Source organism: Natator depressus, chromosome 11, assembly GCF_965152275.1.
Source record: "Natator depressus isolate rNatDep1 chromosome 11, rNatDep2.hap1, whole genome shotgun sequence".
NCBI classification, from domain to species: Eukaryota; Metazoa; Chordata; order Testudines; family Cheloniidae; genus Natator; species Natator depressus.
Genome location: NC_134244.1, coordinates 23,826,955 through 23,850,535, shown reverse-complemented (window position 1 = coordinate 23,850,535; position 23,581 = coordinate 23,826,955). Strand labels below are relative to the sequence as shown.

At 39.8% G+C, this 23,581-nt stretch overlaps 1 long non-coding RNA gene across 1 annotated transcript; it reads right to left on the bottom strand.

Moving 5' to 3' along the window:
• Nucleotides 1–1,977: 1,977 nt before the first annotated feature.
• On the bottom strand, nucleotides 1,978–23,097 carry LOC141995566 (uncharacterized). The gene is made up of 4 exons (XR_012641357.1): nucleotides 22,928–23,097; nucleotides 22,786–22,841; nucleotides 12,055–12,471; nucleotides 1,978–2,325 (listed from the first exon to the last, which is right to left on the bottom strand). It is a non-coding gene; the product is annotated as an uncharacterized LOC141995566 (long non-coding RNA).
• Between the last annotated feature and the right edge of the window lie 484 nt (nucleotides 23,098–23,581).

The window sequence follows — 23,581 nt, the reverse complement described above, 5'->3', positions numbered from 1 at the left end:
AGTTGTCTCTGCGGTCCCACAGAAAATCATGAAAAAATCTCTGCAGGATACCACAAATAATGCAATACATTTTATCTGATAACAGGTCTGCCCCGCTTCCATCAGCCAAAGGGGGCAAAAGAGACAATGTTTTATATCTCTTAAAATAAGTAAGTGTATTGCTTCCACAAATAGTATAAATCCCTTATCACTTTGGTTGTTTTTTCCCAAGTCAATACCATCCACGGTGGGGGGGGGGGTGTTCGGATGACATAATAGTTCCTTACCAATATCTGGACAACCATGTTTGCCTAACTTTCTCTCTCAGATCACTCAGTCTAACCCCTGTAGTCACCTAATAAGTTATACTGTATAAAGATCTATTTTGTTTTTTTGTGATTCATTAGTGTGGCTACAGCTTTGAAGATTTGGAATAACTTGATTAGAAATAACAAATGATATTTTACACTTCTACAGTACCATTCATCTCAATGCCAAAAACATTTGGCAAACTTTGTGCCTGATCCTAAGAACATCCAGCATTTCTCAAGATTTGTGTCTTTATACATACAGGGGTGGTTTCACTTACCAATGAAATTCAGCGACCTCTGGAAAAGAACATATCAGCTGTTTAACAGCATACATCAATACTGCACAATTATTTAGCACTAGAAATGGAAAATCCTGTATCCAATTAAAATTGCATTGGGAATTTATGTAGGCAGGATTTAATTACCCAAATTAGAATTTGCCAGAGACATCAGGGCTAAAACCCATAGTGGTTCAGAATGGCCATATTTAATATTTTATATGTGACTAGGGGTTAAATCCAAAAGATCTTCTATAGTCAGTTATAAACCACTGAAAATTAAGAAAACAAGTTGTTTTCTAGTGATGCTGAAGAATGTTACAAAACATCAAAGACCTTGCCTTGTTGCGGACAATATAAAAATCAGACAATGACAGAAAAAAGATTTCCCAATCATCAAGCAATGAAACAGTAATGAGCATGGCAGTCATGGTCTCTGATTTCTTACATACAGTACATGGCACCATGGTAAATTTTGGTAACGGTAGATTCTGGCACATTTTAGATGGGGGAAGATTGACATAACTATAAAAAACATTGGTTTTAGTACACGATTTTAAATAATATAACATCACGTAACTCTTTACTGAGACTGATGATATTTTCCAAAAATTACAACACTCGTTTAAATGTTTATGGGCCAGATCCTTAGCTGGTATAAATCAACATACTTTAATTGTAGTCAATAGAGCTACACCAGTTAATACCTAAGGATATGACCTTGGATATTTCTGTATCCACTTAATTCTGTGATAGAAACTATTTTCTCCAGAATCCAAATGGCTGTGAAGCGGATTCTGCTACTCTTATCACATTGAATAGACTGTTACTCTATAGAGAGATCCATTTACTTCAGTGGGAGTATTGTGCAACATGAGTACAAGTGGAAGAACAGAATTTTATTTTCCAGGTGGCATTTGCTTGTAGTAAAGAATTAATATCATCAGGATTACAAGATGCAAACAAGAATCTTCATATGTCCTGCTGTAATGCAGCTCCCATGATTGCTTCCAAAAGACAAATGACTTAAAACATGAAAGCAATAAAAATTAAATTCACCAGAGTCCCGTTGTGCCTGAGCTAGAAAATATGAATTCTGCATTAAGCACTTCTAATTTCAATGCTTGGGAACTGTTTTAAAGCGGTCTGCTAATTTGTAGCACTGTAACATGCTTACTCCGACTGTTGCAGTGAGAGAAAGCACTTCCTCAATGGCACTGCACTAACAACTCCACTTTACTCATGGATAAGTCTAGGCAGTTTTCCACCTGTCCAGGCAGATAAATCAGCTGCATGAGGCACCAGACAGGTGAACTTGTCAAGCCTTGATATAGTCTTGATGCAGGTAAGTTGCTGTTTATGTTGAATATTTTCAGTTTAGGTTATGAATGAGATTCCCTCCTTCTTCCAAACACCTGTTTTGAAGTCTTCCAAGCTAATACTGTCCTTTTGACATCTGCCTTATTGCAAGTGTAATTTTTCTGTGACAGGTGAAGCTCTTAACCTGCTTCATTTCCAGCTTTCCCTTCCAGAGAACCTGTCTCTCCCTATCTTCCAGGTTCTTGATCTTCCTTCTTAGTTGCACTGACATCTTCTTGGGATGTTGACCTGCAGGCCTAAAAAACTTCAAAATCATTAAATAGCAGGAGAACTCCTACAAACTATATTTGATGGTTCTGCTTACCTCTCCTGCAGGCTTACTGAGTGCTATGCTTCCGTACTCTACATTCTTTCTCCACTTCCATCACGTATTTCATCTGTTCAATGCAATTTGAAGTATTGTTGAACAATATGAATCATCTACACTTTTCATTGCCCGGTCAAGTCATAAAAATACCAAGCTGATACATTTGAAAAATATCCAAGGAACCAAATATTGAAAACTTCCCATGAAGACTATTAAAGAAATGTCAAGTGGATGTGATACTACGTCCCACTGCATCAAGTCATCTGAAAAAAGTGACATGACATAGTTGGAGGTTACATGATGTAATCTGGCACAACGTGGTGAATATGGAATGCTTGGGAAAACAAATCTTTTAAATTCAGTACTCAGTAGTAGCTATTTCACCAAAATTTATTATAGCAAATGGGAAGAGGGTGGATGACAATGACCCACAACCCATAGACTTGTAGGTATATTTTCTGCTGTGAAAGTGAATTATTTTCAGGTAGTTTAACATATCTCTGATTGTAATTACTTCTCAGACCAATATTATCCTTGAATATTTGACCTGAATAGCTCAATTTCTTTGTTTAAGAAGAGAGCCACTTGAGATTGGGGCAATATATGAAGAGAGCCAGGCTCAAGCACTGCAAATAGTAATAAATAATAATAATAATAATGGAAGCTCTCTTTTTTCTATTGTGTCAAAATCATAGTGTGAAATTTTTTTCCTGTGTCAGGAAATGCTCTTTTTAAATGTATCTTTAAGAAAGAAAGAATCATTCTTCAAATTGAAACCAGCATAAAATATTACCCCAAAAGACCTGGGCTGATTCCTTTATAAATGAATAGAATGTTAGAACCATGGCAAAGGCAAATTGGCCTACAAGAAAACTGACAGCTTTATAGCCTATGTCTCTGATTGAAATGTTGGGAAATCTCTTGGCAATTCTCCCAGACATCCAGGTAGAACAGTGAGTTCACTGATTATGTTAACTAAAACAATCTGGCTTTGCACAAACGCACCTCAGGCCCAGCCAAGTGTGAAGGCTTATCAGCATGCCAGACCAAGAAAAAGACCTGTTTACCTGAGGAGAGTAGCTAAATGACTAGGCTTTGAGAAATAAAAACAGGTATATCAATGCTCAGATTTTTTTTTTTAATATATAGCTTAGATGTGAAGGCAATGATTGAGCTCTCAGTGGGACGGTGTGGATGTTAAACAAGGGCACACTTTGGTCCAGTGTGTTTACTACCTTTAATAATAAAAATACCATAGTGATAAGTATGGTATTAAAACACATACAGAGAGAGAGAGAGAGAAAGAATAAACATATTTCTATGAGAGAGAGACAGATTCTTAATAAATTAGGATAACATTAGGCCTTTTAGGGACAGCCTGGAGTATCAGGTGGCACTTAGCTGCACTACCTCAGAAATAGCCCTGGGAAGGAATTGACTCACAGTTCCTCCCTTCTTGCTCCAGGAGTGGGAGAAGGGAAATAACTTATTACAGCCTTGAAAATAAGGCCGTTAGCTTCCCTAACTCACTTGTGTGCAGTCATCTCTTCTGGCCAGCTTATCCTGGCTCCCCACATTCCCTGCCTCTTCACTTGCCGTGGTGCTACTCTCTTGCAGAGTCACAGTACATGTCATTCTAGTGCAGCTTCGCAGGCGTCGTGGGCCTTACTGCCTGCCAACCCTCCACTCGTCTACATTACAGCTAATCAACATCCAGCCCCAAAACTACATATATGAGAAGTACAAGTGTTCAATTGTACCAAAGTTCAATTAAATAGCTGAGAGCAATGAATGCAATGTTCAGAATATTCCACAGAAGGGGGAAGAACCATTTCCATTACCTTTTAAAGATCAAATTAAAATGATAATAAATCCAAACCATACAGATTACAAAAGAAATGCTGCTGTTAAGTGACAACCTTTTGGGCTAAATCCATAACTTAATGTTATTTTAAACAGCACATAACCCAGAGAATTATGTTGATGTTTACATAAGCCTGTCTCTTGGAATCTGTGTATGTTTAGAATTCAGTTCGTAAATACATCTTGTTCTACTTCTCCATTAAACTCTCCATAGGTCTGTCTTTTAAAAAAAAAATCCTGTGTTGTGTTAAAAGATAACTACAGCAAGTTACAAATATGAAGAAAGTACCTCAAGTAATGCTCTTTCCCCAGAGATGCCCTTTGGTTGTAGTCAGTAATGCAATCAGATATCTAGGGTTATTTCAACTGCCTGCCAAAACATCACTCATGTCTATTAAAGTATCCTGAAAAACACCATTACATCAATTCCAGCAATGGTGTAATTATTCTTCTTTCTGGAATGTCTTCTGATGTGAGTCAGTCCACTTGAGTGGGATTTCATTGGAAAATGGCTTTAGGAATGTTTTAAATAAGGGAAGGATGGGGTGGGGCCCCCTTGCAGCAGGCTTTAAGGAACAGTTTCAAATCATATTTCATCAACCACTCAGTTACAGTGACCTAAGGTAAAACAGAATAATGCAGAAAGACAGGGAGTTCCACTCAGACTCGCTATCATAACAACACATAGGATAACTGCATCTTTCCAGAATAGTATTTCCCAAAGATATAGGGCCCAAACCAGCATTCCTTGCACACTGAAAATTAATTCATTCTGTGAACAAGGAATGCACAGTTGAGGTCATCATTATGACAAAAAACAAAACAAAAAACACACTTAGGATTGTATTATTTGCATCATTGCTTAATAAGGTAAATTTGGATGTCTGCTTAGGAATGTGGTGCAACAACAGTCAGATATGCAGTAGAAGAAATAATAAAAGCAATTTATTTTATGTACTAATCAGTAGTAGTCTCTTAGAATGGAGATATCATAGATAATATGGATAATCCACAAGGCACCACTCCAATCCATTATGGCTAGGTAAAGCGTGGCTCAGTTCTAAATGTGGCTTTACATATTGAGAGTTAGCAAAGTGAACTTTATGTATGGAAAATCTGTAAGACAAATTCTGCCTTTGATTACACCCGTGTAAAGCCAAACTAACTTTTTTTATGTCACTGGCATAACAGAGGTGAATCTGGCCTTCTGCCTCCTCTTTTAACCTTGCAAACAGAAAAGTTTAACTTGATGAAATTCTGCTTCCCTATAAGAACTACAACACTGTCAGGAATAAAGCAGTATACTTTTGTAGTTGAGAAGGGTAAAGAACATTTAAACAACCTCTAAATAAACAAACAGGTCCAAATTCATCCCTGATGGAATGCAACTGTTTTTGATGGAGCTTCACCAGGGATGACCACAGACCATTGTCTTTTACATTTTTAAAATTTAAAAATCAAATTTTAAAGATCACCACTTTATAAAACTGTTCCTACTCAACTCCATGGAGCTACATCAATTCTGAAATATCATGGGTGAAATCCTGGCCCCATTGAAAGCCATGGCAAAACTCTCATTGACTTGGGTAGGACCAGGATTTCACCCTATATGAGGATGTATTTTCCTTTTGGTGGACACTCATAGCTTCTATGCTCGTGATTTTGCAGAGTTATTTGGGTACATCCTCGCCATAAAGAGAAATGTGAAATTCTGCGTCACCTGTGTCCTGCATGGTGTTGGGTATCAGAAGAAGGCCCTTCTAAAATCTCACTTCTTCTGTAAGTGTAAAAATTTTGTTGTCAAACTGAGAAGAAAAATCTGAAAAATCAGAGTGTATTTTTACTGAAACATTCATATTAGCAAGATTTTTTTTCTTTAGTGAGTAATAATAATGAGATGCTGGTAACATGCATCTGAGGGTCTCATGGCACTTTACAAACATTAAGTAAATAAGGCCTTGATTGTCTCCTCTGCTTCTGTAAGCACAGAGGAGCATGGTCCAAAAAGGCTGTCACTGAAGTACAGGGGTGTGAAGAGTTCCAGCTCTGTGGCACCATCCCCCAAATGCTCTATGATCCTAAGGATCTACTTCAGAGTCGTCCAGCGCAGGGTTTGGGGTACGGGAGTAGGTGATGGGGAAGAACAGCTCTCACTGGATGCATCCTTAATTCCCTTTGCATCCCTCCCTATTGCCTATGACAATGCCACACCCAAAGGAATTGCTCTGCCAACAAAGTTGAAGCCAGCGTAGCAAAGTAAAATGAATGCCCCTTTGCACAACTAGGCATTCACTTCCCCACAGATGTACAGAGTTGTGAGACTACATTCTCTTGCCCTACCCATAGGACAACTAAGCCTCTCCACTGAGTGGAAGATTTGGTTAAACCCTCTCCCCATAATCCCCAGAGTTTGCTGGTCATCTTGTCAACATCCCACAAATATTTTGGCAGGAAGGTATGATCTGACTTAAGCCTCGTAACTCACCTTTTAGGTATGCATCATTAAATCCATTTTACCAATGGACAAATGGAGGTACAGACAGTATGATAGCATTTTCATATATGTTTGCATTATATTTCTATTCATGTATTGTATATCACAGTTTTATCTGTGTCATGTTTTGTTGAGTATTATAAAATTAAATACAAACTTTTTGAAAACAGTAAAAGCAGGAGATGTCCAGAGCCAACATGTGTGAAAATAAGATGGAGACAAGAGATGATGCACTGGTAAGCCTGAAAGGGTCTTTGCAAACTCTGAAAATCCAGCATCTTTCTTCAACTCCTAAGAAATGTAGTCACTCAAACTCATGCCAGTAAAACCTGTGATGCAATCCCACCTTCATTCTATACACAAATATATATTTTCTCTATATAGAATAATACAGTGGTCCCCCTTAAAAAAATCAACATTTATAATCAGTTTTGTATGCACCTCTGTGCCTACCTATCCATCTCCCTCTCTTGGTTCTTATATCATGTCCATCATAATAATCTCTGAACACCTGTGTGGAAATTGTTGGCAAATGTTCCATTTTTAAATGGCAGCTATACATTACATCACACCCAGAATTCCAGTGAACTCATCGGTTTCTCACAGTTTAAATACACTGTAGATTCCTTTTCAGCTGAACATGTATTGAACTTAAAGTTAAAGTGAACAGGCAGTTCCTCATAATACTACCTCACACATGGGACAGCTTAATGGCATTGCAATTAATATATGCATAAGTACAACCTGCATTATCAGTGATAAAAGACAAGTTAACCACTTGATTACATATAATTACACAATATAAATTCCTGTAACCAATGCAAGCATGAGAGATAGCTTGTAACCTTTGCAGTATATAGGGAGGGTTCACTGTAGTTCCTTCCAAGCACACAGTTGATCTCCATTTGAGCATTTTCACACTAAACAAATCTCAAAATGTTTATTAAAAATAACTTCTAGGGAAGTCACATGACCACATTTTCTGCTGGTATCGAGTGGTGACTTGAATAGGTGCTGCACTAATTTACTCCAGCAAAGAATTTGGCCCAGGATCTGTCTACAAATTAAGCAAAAAGTAGGGATATTTGAGTTTAGTTAAATAAAAATGGGGTGTCAAGAAAGGAGTAGTGAAGAACTGTTGGTTTATGGAAATCAAGCATAGATGTCCTTAAATTAGAAAAATGAATGTAGGTTTGAACAATCCTGGACTTTTTAAAGCACAGTCTTAGCATAGCTCTAACTCTGCAATTAAATGGAATAATTTAAAACTGTAAAACTCCAAAGAGTGAGGGGGGGGAAAAAACCTCACATACATGAAACCAGCAGATACAGAGCTATTTTGTACAGTTCAGTAGGCAAGCTAACATGAAGTTAATAGTGACAATTGTTTTAAATTGATTCAAACAACAAATACACATTTCAGAGATTATGAAGTTTTGCACTGCATTTTTCTTTTTATCTTTAAAAGAAAACAATACTAATAGTTTCCTTTTTCCTACACTCAATTACTATTTACTACTTTCTTGATGTGGACTTTCAAAATACAAAGAAGGTTTGGCAAGTTTTCAAAGTCTTTCTTCAAAGTCAGCTCTTAAGTACTTTTTATAAAAACATGAAGAATACTTCTTACTAAGGAGAATTGATAATGTACTGCTTTCATTATTTGTATATGAAATACTGTCAGATAAATGCACATGTATTCATTTGTTTGGACCTTCTCTGTTAACCTTGTGTATGAAATCAATTTAAGAAAATGAAATTGATCATAAGAGTCAGTAACATAACAATCCTTTCTACCAAAAGCTGCTCCGGAGGTTATAGACTCAAATTTTCAAAGAAGAAAGTTACTGTATTTGCAAGTTTAGAGTCAAACTTGGCAGTTTTTCCAAACAGAGTGGTCAGAAGCAGGGAAAAAAATAAACATATGTTTCCAGGAATTTTTTTTTCCAGCTATCATAGAAAATAATGGTACAAGTATGTCACAACCCTTTTAGAAAGTTATTTATGAAACCATATACATGAAAACAATTGAGCTAATTCATTGCTAATTCGTTAGTTGTTAATACTGATGCAGCATTTTTAAGATGTGAAGCACTTTATAAGTGCTGTGTGTTACTCTTTTGAGTTGTTAAAGGTAGATTTTAAAATTAAACATGAATCAAAGCAAGCTAGCTATGACCTACCCTATACAACTACAATGTAAACTAATCAAATTGACTTTGTGTCATCCACAGAGAGTCACATAAATGGGTTTATATACAACATCGGGTGGGGGAGGTCAAATTCAGAGGTAATTTGAAGGTATTGCAAAAGCACCTGTAAGCATATGTGAGTGCAAGAGAATTTGTGTTGCTTACATACTGAGGGGCCTAAAAAAGGTACAAGTTAAAGTAGGCAACGGAAGACCAGCTTTTTATTTACACCTCCTTTCACCTCTCAGTTACTTTTCCTACTGCACCTTTTTCATCTGGCCCCTCAGCAGGTGGTTTACAGCAGATTAGATTCCCTGGGCCAAAGTCATCCCTAGTTTGATTCAACTGACTTCAACAGAGTGACTTAAGACAAACAAGGGATGACTTTGGCCCAGGGAGTCTAAATTGATATAAACCAAACCTTATGAGGTGCAATTCACATCACCTTTCCTATCACCTCTGAAGGGCACCCGTTTTGTAAAGACGTAGACTTAACTTCAGTATAATTGTAAGAATTGTAAATCATGTAGAATAATAGAATCATAGAAACATAGGCCTGGAAGGAACCTCAAGAGGTCATCTAATCCAGCCCCCTGCACCTAGGCAGGACCAAGTACTCCTTGAAAATACCAATAATAAACAATATTAATACCTAACTCTTATATAGTCCTTGTACAGCAAATGTATATATTTGACTGCATCCCTCTCCTCTGCACCTTTAATATGTCACTTGTCTTCTTAGTTTGTAAACTCAAGATAGGGACATGGGTGAAATCCTGTCCCCATTGAAGTCAAGAGGGTTTTTGAAATTGACTTCACTGGGGCCAGGATTTAACCCTGTTTCTTTGCATATGTTAGTAAAGAGCTTAGCACAGTGGGCCCTGATCCAGATTGTAGCCGCTGGATGTTACCATGATATACATGTTAAATAAGTTATCAGGAAAGCTGAGGTGCGTGGAAGAGGAATTCTTATAATGAAATGTGGGTCTTCCTTCAGTGATCCCAAGGAGCCCCATTGTGCCTTTCAGTCACCTCATCATTCATTCCATGTGCCCTCCCTTAGAGAAAAAGTAACAGTCACTGAAATGACAGCAAGCCACTTCTAAGGGCTTCACACTGCAAAACCTTACACATACAGTAATTCTTATTCCAGAAGCTGGTCCCACTGACTTCATTAGCACTACTTATATGAGTAAGGATTACTTCAGGACTGGTAAAGAGGCAGCGTGGTCCAGTGAATAGGACACTAGAAAGAGGACACAGCAGACCTGGGCTCTATTCTGTATACTCATTCACAATGTGCAATTCATGCCACCTTAGATCTCACCTCGAAATGGCACCCTGTTTTGTAAAGACATGCACTTAACTCTTAAGTATAAATTGCAAATGTACCGAATCATAGATCTGGGCTCCGACTTGCTGTGTGACTTGGGCAAGTCACTTCACCTCTTTGTGTCTCTGTTTCTCCTCCCACCTTTTCTCTCTCTTGTCTATTTAGAGTGTAAGCTCTTTGGGGCAGGGACTGTCACAATGGGGCCCTGATCTCAGATGAGGCTCTACTGTAATGTGAACAGTGAGACTCTAAATCTGTAATGACACTGATGTGTGAAATCCTATTGCCTCCACCCATTACCCTTAACACTTACTTTCTTCTCCTACAGTTGAAAGTACCAGCTCTGCAGCACTGCTGGCTCCATCCCAAGAAGCCAGAGGTCACTTCAGAGCCAGTTCTACTAAGGGGAGATAGAAAGTGCTGTTCCCTGGGCCTTTTTCACTATTTTTTTTTAATAAAAGCTAAACTGAAACTTATGCTAATTGAGAGCACAAAGTATTTCAAAGAGTTATAATATATTTGTATGACAGGAATTATGTTATGCATAATATAAACAGCTGTATTTAAGGAAGATAATAGTTTAGCTCCAGGAAGTAACTGCTTAAGAAGCACTCTCCACCCCTACCCCTCCCCCGCAGTTAATGAAAATTAAACTTATGCATTATCATAGATAAGAGAAGATTAGAGGATGAAGTAACATACACTATTGGATTTGCTGCACCAAATTAATACTATAGGACTTTTTATTATCCAGTGTTTTCATACAAACTGGATCACAAAATATTATACAGAGAGCAGCGGGAGGGAGGGAAGAAGAGGCAGAGGCACAGGAAAACAGATCCGGTATCAGCTGAGATTGAAAATGAAGCAGTAAGGCTGTACCATGAGGCAGGAGTTACAGAGTGGAAGACTCTCACACCAACAAAGGCAAAATTCTGAGAAGAGACAGGGAAACGGCTGGTGTTAAATGGACCAAATGAGGAAGGGAGTAAAAAAGACGAGGACCCAAATTCTTCTCATGGTTACACCAGTGCAAATCCACTGACATCAGTGGGCGTAACTGAGAATGGAGCCGAGCCACATAGCCTGGAATAAGCCCAGAAAGGGGTGGAAAACAAATAGGGTGATTCTGATCTGGAAGATGGAATGAATGGAGAGCTACTGGGGGAGCTGTTGGACAAGTTGTCCCTTAGGCTTTAAGAAAGCGACCTCTCTCCAAAAGACAAAAAACTGCATATATTCAGTTTTATAAAAGGAACGATGATGACAAATGCAGTCCTTAAAGCCCCATCACACAAGGAGTTGCTGGCACATCCATTTGTTATCTTCATGCAGTCTATTCTCCTTTTGATCTATGGGATATTTGGCATACAAGTCCCATTAGCATTAATAGAAGTTACCAGTCTCCCCTCACATTGTGAGAACAGACATCAGAGTGTTTTGTCCAAGGCAGGGGCTGAAAGCATGCTTGCAGATTCTACAGCATCCTTTCTGGACAGTGCTAGGCAGTTGCTAAGCCAGACACAGCAACACCCTCTGTTTTACATTACTCACCCCCAACTCTGTGCTAGTAGTCACCGGTATGCAGACTGATTAAGGCACGCCCTTCCCTCAGCAACTGCAGTTCATTACCTCTTCAAAGGAGTAAGGCAGAAACCCATGCTGAACCCTGAAATACTGCAGTCATTCCACAAATGATTCCACCTTTTGCATAGCCAGAGCCCTCTGTGCACCAGCAACACAGAATGGCAGGATGCCTATCCATCATCAGCAGATGGGGAGCCACCTTACTGCTCTGCACTAACTGGAGTTAAAGAACCTATCCTACACCCATTTGTCTATCACACAGACTATATTTGCTTAGCCCACCCCTCCATTAATCAAATACATATGCACAATCAACCTATCCCTACTCACCTTGGCTATCAGACTGTCTCTGAGAATCAGGGGGCTCAGGGAACGCTAGCTGGTGTCCTTGCTCCCCCATTATCTTCCTGGTCCAGCATGCTTATGTCCTCCTAAACTTCACAGCTTCTATGTCCTCTTCTTTTCAGGGCTCCTTATTTCATGTATGTCTTTCCCCTCAGGCAAGGATCATGGCAATGCTGTGCAGCATAAACATACCTGGAACATCCTGCTAACCTTGTCAGAGGTGTAGGGTAATGTGCCACCAATCTCTGGCCAACATCTGAATCCCAGGTTGAGAATGCCAAACTCCAGCTCAAAGCCCATTCAGGTGGATCTGAGTTTACTGCTGTACGTGTGTCATGCAATCCTATTGCCTCCACATACTGCTATATGTGTGCCATGTTTTCTAAGTGTGCTCTTCATCTCCTGAGGGAAGGAGAGAGAGCATTTATTAGCTAGATCATCAGTGGGAATGTACGTATGTGGAAGGACCAAGGGGTAAATGTTGTCCCCACCTCAAGAACCGTAGGTGGCCCCCTGACAGATGTGATTTCACTGTATGGGGAGCGGGGAGGATTTGGAAGTAAGGCAGAGGGTACTCACTTTTACATGGTGGAAGCTCAACTCCATGGTGGATATCTGTAAGACAGCATGCAGGAGGCCGAGCTCAGGTGGGCCTGAGGACCCTCCTGTCTTTCTCTTAATTCTTGCCTGGGGGGGGGGGGGGGCAGGGGGGTTAAAGCTTTCCTTCACTGTAGTACATTTCCTCACTACCCAGTCCAGCTAAATGGGCTGGGTGCCGAATTGGTGCCTCCAAAACTGTATTAGCATTGCCAGCCTACACCCTGCAATAGAAACGGAACCAGGGCCTAATGCCTGGCTCTGTGACTGCTAACCCCACCACAACTTTTAAGATGATGAAAGACAATACATTCAGAACAAAATCAGAGAAGAGATGTTTAGTTCCGAACGTTACAAAACCAACATGATGATTTCTGGATTTTTAACACCAGCTCAGACTCATAAAATACAAAAGATGAGATTAAATAAAACATTTCTTTCCAGCTTCCCCAGCAGGGAAACCCGTGCACAATTTAAAATAAAACTCTGTTTTTCCAGGCTTGCACAGTCTTGTGCAGACGTCAGAAGCGTGCAAACTAGACACACTTTTATCGAATTGCACCCTAAATTACTTTCAAAAACAGTTTCTTCATATTTGTTTGGTAGATTTTGCAGTCTCTTCCTCTTTTTCTATTTTCAGACAGCTTTGTCTAATGGGAAATGGATATACAAATTTAGATCTTTTTACAGTTACTAAGGCTTTAAAAACTGATCTGTAAAAAAGAATCCAGTGGGTAGGTGGAGGGTGGGGAACGGACACATATGTAACTTTGCTCTGTAATCCCTGCTAGAGAAAATGTTCAAATAGTCATTTTGAAAAGTTGCACTGAGTACATAGACAGCTGTTCCTCATACATACTGGGAATGTTTCTTTTAAATTCCTAAGGACACAAGAGTTTGATACAAAGCCAGTACCTCTAGAAATGGCAAAAACTAAATACACCCCATACTGATGCTTTCACTGTCCCAACAAACTCTCTCCCACAACTAAAACATTAAAACTTTTACCCCACATCCCACATTGTGAGATTAGGCCAATAACTAATGTTCTATCCAAGTAAAATACATTTTGTCATTGCTTGAAAATTTTACCTTTCACAGAAGTATAGTATTTCTGACCAGCAGGGAACATATGTCAACATTATCTATTATTACACAATGTCAGGACCAGAAAGGGAAGGTGGGTGGTGGATGTTAATAACAACTTAAGCGATTTTCTAAGAGAGGCATTTGAGAAGTACAAAGCCAGAAGTTTGAAATGTTTTTGTCTGATTGTAGCTGTGTCAGCAACCTGCCTCCTCCACTAGTGCAAACCTAATTCTGCCTGTGACCTAGTGCCCAGTTCTCTTTTTCAATCTGAGCCAACACTTTGCTAAACTGGAAAGTTTGAAAAATACCTTAGAAAACTTCTCTACCAAAGAAAGAAAAGAAAAACAAAAACATATGACTAGTCCCGATGAAAATGACTCCCACTCACTAAGGCAAACACTGTGATCATAAGAGATAGAAGGCTTCTTAATTTTTAGTATTAATTTTACTTTTAATATATTAGATCAACTATTTATGTTTCTTTTGTTTGTGTGTGTGTACTATTACTGTCTTTGGCTGTACAGTGCCTTCAAAATAAGAATAATTTAAGGACTCATCCTAAATGTGGGAAGGATTGGGCCAGTATGGCAGACTAGTAGGGGAGGAAGGATTATTAAGGCATGAGATCTGGTCCCTGTTCTGTCACAGATTTCCTGTGTGACCTTGGGCAAATCACTTATCCTCTCTGCACCTCCCTTCCCCATCTGTAAAATGTGGGGATAATAGCACTTCCCTACCTTGCAGTGGTACTGTGAGGATAAATACATTAAAGATTGTGAGGCATTCAGATACTACAGTAAAAAAGGCTATATAAATACCCAAGATAGAGAGATAGCAAACTGCAATGGATAATTACCACACTCGTGCAAGATTTAATTTGATAGGCAGATACAGAGTGCTGAAACAGCACACTCAGGCCCTGGGGGTGGAAGTGCTTTGTGTTACTCAGAGCCAGCTTCAGGAGCCTGCATCCTGGACTTTTCAGAGGCTCCCTGGGGCAGATTCACTGCCCTGCTGTACTATCTTTGCACCACTTAAGGGCTGCATTGGTCATTTTCAGGATGGCTCTGCAAACATTTCTGGCATCAATATTTGGGAGACTTTCCACCAACATCCTTGCAAACCCACAAAACATCACATGAACACTCACGGAAAATAAATCAAACCGGTCTCAAACAGCCCCATGAGTGTGTGACAATTCAAACACACCTTCCCACTTTTCAGTATTTGCCCATTGCTGTTCTGGATTCTAGAGTTAATAAATGCAGGGGTGGGGAAGAGAGGAAAGAAGGTCACTCATCCCCAAGGAAAGCAGTCTCTCATGTCACCTTTCTGTGTGCTGGGAGATCCACGCCAATCAGGCTCTGGGGCACATAGGGATTCATGCCGTGTTATCCGTGGGGCGGAAAGTCTTCACGTCAGCAGAAGCTACAGTTCTAGGTGACTCAGGAGCAACTCTGGATCGCACTAAAGGAACTAGCGACATGGTTTTCATTAAATGAGAATCTTTTGTGTAGAGGACGTGAAAGACAGTAGAAAAGAAGTCAAATGCAGGGCACTCCATGAATTTACAGATGCTGGAGGGGGAGGAATAAAATGTCAGTTTCCCAGAAATGGCTGGTCACAAAAGACACATGTATGACTTTGCTGTGTATGTTTCTTAAATAAAGTGTGTTATTTTGTTGCCATGAACTCCAGCCTTCAATAGAAAGATTGATGGACAATGAATAGCCTTTTAAAAAATAAATATCTTTCACTGGCCACTTTCTATGCCATTCCTTTTAACTCCCAGAACAGGGGGCCACAACTTTGAGCCAATCCTTAGCTGCTGGAACAGTCCTTGGAGGCTGTAGGCACCCAGGTGTAGGGCAGTGCAGGTCTCTCTGTTCTGTCGTGCAGTGAAGACCAGACCAATATCTAACAATCCTGGAACTGATCAGGGCAATGTATAGGTGGCTTATAGCTACCTTTATACCCCATCCCGAATTCTCCTACCCTAGAGTGGTAATGGGTGCAGCATGAGCAGTCCCCAGGATCTGGCCCATTGTCCTTCTATTTGTATGGGACTGATAATAAATCTTTTTCAGGGCCTTTGTAAAATATGCTAGGGTGCTCACACTGTGTTTTAAGATGTGGATTTGTTTGAGGATTTAAAAAAACAAACAAACAAACAAAAAATGTCCTTTCCATAACAGACCAATGTCAAGGTTGCTGGGCCCAAAATGTCTCACCCACTTTTTCTCTCTCATATTTTGTCTGCAAAATCCATGTGATTCTTTATAGGTGCCACCACACCCATAAAAATATATCCTTCAGGATATTTATTCCCCTCAAAATACAAATTATTCTGTTCCCCAGTAGTTATTTGTTTTGCATACAGTTACACAGCTGAATCAGAAGCAGCAAGATATGAATAAATATATAAATAATGGAAACACTGAGGTGTAGTTTCTCACGTTTAACGTAACACAGGGGAATACATTTTTATAGCAACCCAGTAAATGTTGTAAACTGATGTTTTCAATTGCAGTGACTCAGAATTAACTTCTAACTGATATCTAAACTAGTTGCAGCTTTTTATAGTCTCATGCTTTAAAGCCATAATGATTTTTTTCATCAGCTGTAACAGAAGAAATTATATTTTACTAGGAGTTAGTAGAGGTAAACCATAAAAAAGGTAAAACTGAAACCACTTATAAATGATTATTTTTGTTCCACATAACTTCACTGAGTGATATAGAGGACATAACCCTTTTACCTTATAGGAATGTATATGTGCAGTTCTTTACAAGAGCGTGTACATTGTTTCCCAATAGTTAGGGCGTGTGATAATTAAGGGAAAATGTACGAAAAATGTAAGAAAAAGAAGGTTCTCCTTTCGTGTAATGGTAATTCAAATATTATTTAGCCAAAGCAGAGCTTTTGTGTGCACCTTTTTTTAATAAAAACTGATTCCCCCAAATAATGTGGGCATTGCACACACAAGCCCGTCCCCCCTTACAAACAATCCAGGGTCACATGTCTAAAAAAAAAAAAAAAAAAAAAAAAAAAAGATGAGAGAGCAGAAAATGCCACCATCTGTAGGTCAAACTTTCTTTCTGATTCTTCCATGAGAGGGACACTTTGTGGGATTCTGGAATGTGAAGTGTACACCTTGCAGGTTCTGACTGGACAAACCCACTGACCCTGGAATGTCTTCTCATTTGTTATTATTCATTATTTGTACTACAGTAGTGCCTGGAGGCCTCAACCAAGATCAGGGACGTATTATGCTAGCCACTGTAGAAACACAGAGTCCCTGCTGCAAATTGCTTAGAATCTAAATAGACAAGGCAGAGAGAGGGTGGGAGGGGAAACAGAGGGTGCATCTATACTGCAAATAAATGCATTTCAGCTGACTCGGCTTGTGGGGTTGAGGCTACAGGGCTGCTTAGTTGTTGTGCAGACACTTGAGGTCGGGCTGGAGCCCAGGCTCTGGGACCCTCCCTCCACGCAATTCAACAGCCCTGTAGCCTGAGCCTCGCAAACCTAAGTCAGGTTTCAGAGTAACAGCCGTGTTAGTCTGTATTCGCAAAAAGAAAAGGAGTACTTGTGGCACCTTAGAGACTAACCAATTTATTTGAGCATAAGCTTTCGTGAGCTACAGCGAAGGTGAGCTAAGGTGCCACAAGTACTCCTTTTCTTTTTGCGAATACAGACTAACACGGCTGCTACTCTGAAACTGATGAAGATATAAACTTTCTACCCCTATATCCGGTAGAACCAAAACACCTGGATTCAAATGCTTCTGAACTTGGAAGTTTAAAATTCAAAACTGAAGTTCCTAGTGCTTAGAGCTGACTTCTTCAGGAACTAGGTTAGAGCTGTGAACTCTGATATGAGCCTGGATCTTGGGTTTGGATCCAGGTTTTTGGTTTGGGTCCCATCTCTAATTAAAAAAAGAAAAAAAGAAAAAAAAAGGATAAAAAGAGATGAAAAGATAATTGCAGAAACTTAAAAGCCACTGCTGCATTCTTTTAAAATTACAAATTAAGCTATAAGTGATTCCAAACTATGCTGTTTTTATTAAAAATGACCTAATAATCTCATTTTCCTTTCCTTTCTTTTATTTTGGAATTTATTCTATATCCTGGTAATCACACACAGAAATTACACAACACTGCACTGGGTGCTCCTGACAATATAAACACAATTGTTTATCCAGAAGCATTGTAGGTTCATGCAAAAAAATGTCATTTAAAGCTTGTGGTCAGATCAAGAAACCACAAGTATAATTGTTTGTTTATCCAGCCAAACATTATTGTGTAGTGTATGTTTATGGGGTTGGTTCTTTGCCCCCTTCCCCCACCCCCTGCATTTATTTATTTATTTGTAATCCATTTTAAATTAGAGTTATAGAGTGAAAATAAATGATTAAAGGAAAACAAATATGTTGCTTCATGTGGAAGGATGTTTTAGTATGTAAATTGTTTCCTTTGTCGTAGCTTATATTTCTTGTTTTTATGCTTCCATAGAGGCTCCATGATAACAGGGCCCTTTGGTGGAATTTCTACATATTTTCTCTTTAGTTCAGGGCAGCTGGTTTCTTTCCTCTCTGAGGAGAAAGCTGAAGTATATTTATCACTCCAGCAGTGACTCAAAACAAACAGGAAGTCTTCATCAGCAGACTCCTGGGCAAGGCAGATACTAAGGTACTGGCAGAAAGGAAACAGAGGCCTTCGTCTGTGGGAGTCAGACATACACAGTATATTGTAGTTACAGCAGATAACTAGATTAGAGATCCACCAAATTATTTTTAAAGTCTTTTTTAAAAAGAAGAGAGATCCCAAGATATTTGCAGGGCTTACTGATACCGTGGGTTCCTATGAAGTTTCCCACCAAATTTTAGTTTGTCAGAGGAATATGAACTGCCCACCAAGTGTCTGACACTCTTGATGAACCTGTGTGCAAAAGGAAACCTGTGAGTGAGCTATTCTGAGAGTTTTCACTTTGATCTGGTTGCTTAGGAAAACTACTCCTTTAGTCTGAATAATTTCTTCTTTTAAAGCAGGGCTTTCCGGTAGGGCTGGCCTTCATATGACTGTGAGAGAGAGAGAGAGAAACTCAAAGTGTTAACCATTAAAATGAATATTGATAGTTTTTAAAATTACATGTGTTTCCACAGTTGTGAGTGCATCAGGCATTGATCCTCACTGAAACTTTATCTCCATGGGCGACTAGAGAGGGCCGGAGAAGTGGAAGCATAGTACTGCTAAAACTCATATATATACACACATGGGCCAGCAGTGACTTTATCAATCCCCATCTTCTGCAGAATACAATGCCTCACTCTGATTGCCCTAGGATTGATTAGGGCAAGAATGGGCAACTTTAAGGCAGCACAGGGCCACAAAATCCACTAAACCCTTTGGCAGACCGTACTTTTTTTTTTTTTTTTTAAGTGACTACATATTACATAACTCAAAAATCTTTGCTACAGTATGGCATGTTAACAAACACTTAACCATGAATTAACAGTGGAAAACTGAAGTTCTTAAATATAAAACCCCTTATTGCACAACCTTAAAAAGGGTTTACACAAAACGGTTTAATTCTCTGCTGATGTGCAGAGAATTAATACATGAAAACAAAACAACAGAACATCGTTCTTAACATTTTTCCTCTGCTGCTCCCAGTCTCTGCCTCCACTCTATTTCCCCATGGACATAGGCTCTGCCATGTGGGGTGGAGTCCAGGACTGGGAGCAGGACCCCATGCACTGGATCGCAATGCCACTCAGATTTGGTTTGGCCACCCCTCCATTATGCCAATAGGAAAGGGACTCTGCCATTACACCACCCAGCTCTGGTTACTTCCTCCTCATTGGCGGAGATGCTCCCCAACCTGCCCACTGCTGGGTGGGCCTAGCCAGAAGCTCTCAGCTCCCAAACAATCAGCCAATAGGAAGGCAGTAAATGGAGTGTGTGGGGTGGGGTGGAGTCAGAGCCTGTGTTGATGGGGAAGCAGAGGCTAGCAGAGCAGTCTGAGGCAGCAGCAGCTTTACTGAAAGACTGTGGGCAAGCCAAATAAAATGATATGGCAGTCCAGGTGCCACTAGTTGCCCACCCCTGGACTGGGGGACTATTTGACACATTCTTTGTTTGTTTTAATAATAAATTTTTCTCGATGTCAAAACATTATTTAAAATACTACAGAACACCTTAAAAAGGGAGGGGAAAAAGAGTCCATACATACCAATACCCCTCCTCCAACAAAATAAAACAGAAAACCAATATTGGTAGTAAACTACAGATACGACCCAAAACCCATTAGCAAAGATTGCTTAGAGGCCTCTAAATTACTTTTGGTTACATACCTATAGTCTCCATTTTTAAAAACAATGTGTTGTGAAGCTCCAGTCCAGGAAAGCACGTTTCACATGAAGCATCTGAGCAGGCACATTGGCTTCAATGGATCTACTCACATGCTTAAAGTTAAGTATGTGCTTAACTGATCTGCTGGACTGGGACCTAACATATTGCACTTCAGGCTCATAGCACTGACACCTATGTCACCCAACCCCATGTAAGATATTCTGTAGGAATGATTTCTCTAACTGTGAAGAAAGTTAAAACTTCATATGGTCTTATTTCAGTGATAAAATTTATTTTGGGCCCAAGCTCTTGGGTTGGCAGGAAGTGGCAGTACTGTAGAGATCCCCTCTTTTTACCCTCACAAAGTATGGGTAAGAGGGCCACATGATCAGCCCCTCACAGAAGAAGAATGCCTTGTGCAACCCCATCTGGCTGGCTCAATACAAGCACTGAAGGGCCCATGCCACAGAGGAAGCCTTCTTTGGGACCAAAAGAACAAATCATTCTGGAGGAGCTGTGGAAGAATGAGTCCAACAAGAGGGGAAAACTGGATGCTCTCAAAAATACCCATCCCCAGATTCAGGAAAGCTGAATGGGGGTGATGAAGTCTACCAGTCTCAGCCTTCTCTCTACTTCCCCTTACTGTTCCAATGGCCTTTCCCAGTCAAATCTCTCAGAAATGGAAGCTCAGTTGGTTCCCTTGGCACCCCTCACTGTCACTCCTGGTTCACTGTCCACTAGGAACTAACAGGTCCTATTAAATCCCAGCTGTGGCCTACCTTTTACCCTCACAATACAAAAGCAAGATAGCAAGAATGCAAGAGTGCAAGAGCATCTCTTCCACTTGACTGAACATTCGCTCTGGATTGCATCATGGATTTGGTCCCCAAAGTTTCCTGGCAAGTCTGGGATAGGTTTTAGGGCTCAGTCTCTCATAGACACCCTTGCTCTCAGTGTCTTCCTCTTAAACCTCCTGAAGTATCTTCTAGACTAGTGGCTTTTCTGTATCATTCACATACAGCTATGAAGCCACCTCTTTCCTTCCTACATAGAATTCAGGAAGTTGCCATTATCTCTAACTCTCCCTGGAGCAATGTGCTTGTCTTTTATTATAACCTCATGCATCTCCCAGAAGCTTCTCAGTTTATTGACATGCCTTCTCCCCATTCATCTCTCTTAATTCAGGCACATGCAGACACACACTCCCAGCATGTTGCCATTTTCATTGTATGCCCGTATTCCCTTTTAACTGACTTCATGCACATATTCTCTGCTTGTGCCAGACTCATTAACCTCAGCTTAGCAACAATTTTCTGCAGAGACTTTGTTCTAATACATTTAGTTATGATGATTTCACATTCCTTAATATTTTTTTCAGAGTTGGGCATGTGCACAATGCTGTCACCGTAAGTTATGTAAAAATCGTGGGCCCCAGGCACAAATTCGGTAGGTGAATCCTTTTGCAGATCAGTCTCCTACTCCCTCAAGTCTGACTTTAATAACACATTGCACTTTTATTGCACCTTCCATCTAAAGATCTCAAAGCACCATACAAAGGTGTGCAAGCACTATCGTCCCCAAGAAACTTAAGTCATCGAGAGATGGAGAGATGGGTTCAGTCACATAGGAAATCAATGGCAGAGCTGGGAATAGAACCCAGCTCTAATAACTCACAGTCCAATGCTTTAACTACATCACCGCACCTCAGAGAGGTTGTGGATAAATTTTCCGCCGTTAGGGCCAGATTATAGCATGGGGCTATAAGACTCAAGATGGGAACAAATTAGCAGCTCAAATGTGCTGGCTGACTGGCAACTGTCACAGTTTTGGTGATCTCGTTATCTGGTCTACACACAACCAGACATAAAATAGTTGATGCCACAGGCCTTCTGAAGCTGTTGTTTCTGTGCTATAGGAGTATTGGTACCAAGGATGAAACTATTCTAATCTTGATTGGTTGGCTGAAGGTAATTTTCCCCCTGTATTGCTGTCTGTCATCTTGTTGTTTCTTCCCTCATCTACTTTTGTTTCTATTTTTCTTTGAGCTACTTTATGTAGCGACCCCACGCTGAACTCGTCACTCCACAGTATATTGCGCAGTGTCCAAAAAATCTGATTCTGGAAATTTGCCAATGTGTCATGCTGTACTGAACTTAAGATGCCATTCTGAATCTGTACCACCCATCTACTTGACAACTGGCTCAGAATGAGAAATAATACATGGGACGAACAAAAAACAAAAAAAAGACAGGGACAGCCTCTGGAAAAGAATCCACATGCATACTTACACATTTAATTGACTCTAACCAAAGCCCCTATTTTAAAGGAAGTATTTTCCAAATGAATACTGATATTTAAATCATAGTCGTAACAGAGGGTCAAAAATAAAATTGGGAGTGGTGAGGGGACAAGCATTTGGAAGCCAGAAACAAAGATTGGCAGTTGAAAGCAGCAAGAAAAGTGTTATGCATGCGACTTCTTATGTCTTGCTTGACTTTGTGATGACAAAAAAAAAAAAAAAAAAAGGACTGTCTCTTTTTCTCAGCTCAGTGATTACAGCAAACCCACAGTGCCAGCTTCAGACTGGCAAGGCAACTAGCATTGCACACAAAAACAAATTCATTGGGGTTTTTTTTAAGCTTAGATTGATTTAATTGTGAAGGTCTCTCACACTCACCCATTTCCTCTTCATCATTTGAGGGATATTTCTCCTTCTTTTGTCCTTCTTTAAAGCTAACAAAATAGTAAACAAACGAGGAATGAGAAAAGTATATTCCATGTGTGAAACAAATGTAGATTATGCCCCTCATAAAACTCACCAGGTTTAAGAGCACCAGTGAATGAAGTACAGCAATGCTACTGCTGCTGACAGTTATTTTGTCATACCTGATAGCCCTGAGAGGTGTTGGTACTGCTATTTAATTGTCAGCAGATGAAAGTATTTCCAAGAGAGGCACTCTCCACTCTGTCTTTCCCTTTAGAATCCGACATTTCTGATACCCTTCCCCCCCCCCCCCGACACATACATTCCATCCAGCTGTTTCAGCTGAAAGAACAAACAAATCAGCATAGACTTATTTAAAGAGATCTGAACCCTTAACATATTTTAGCCTGCAGGGCCCTATTCTGACTATATTGACACTCTGTCTATCTGAATATTAAGAATTGTAATTTAGACATAACAGTGTTGGGTCAAAGGTCCACTTTTTAGATATGGAAAACTGGGATTCATCTATCTGGATTATTAGCGTATTATAATTTTTCTTGAACAAATACACTAACTTCAGACAATGCAGAGGAAATGCTGCTTCCTATTTATGTTTGAGCTTACCCATATCTGCCCTCATGAGAGGTCCATTCCAGCAGGTCCAGAAGGATTGTCCATTATAATGTATTGTGCGCCCAATGGGGACCACTAGACATTGTAGGATTTGGGAGACTGCAGGAATGCACTCTGCACTTTTCCGTAAGAA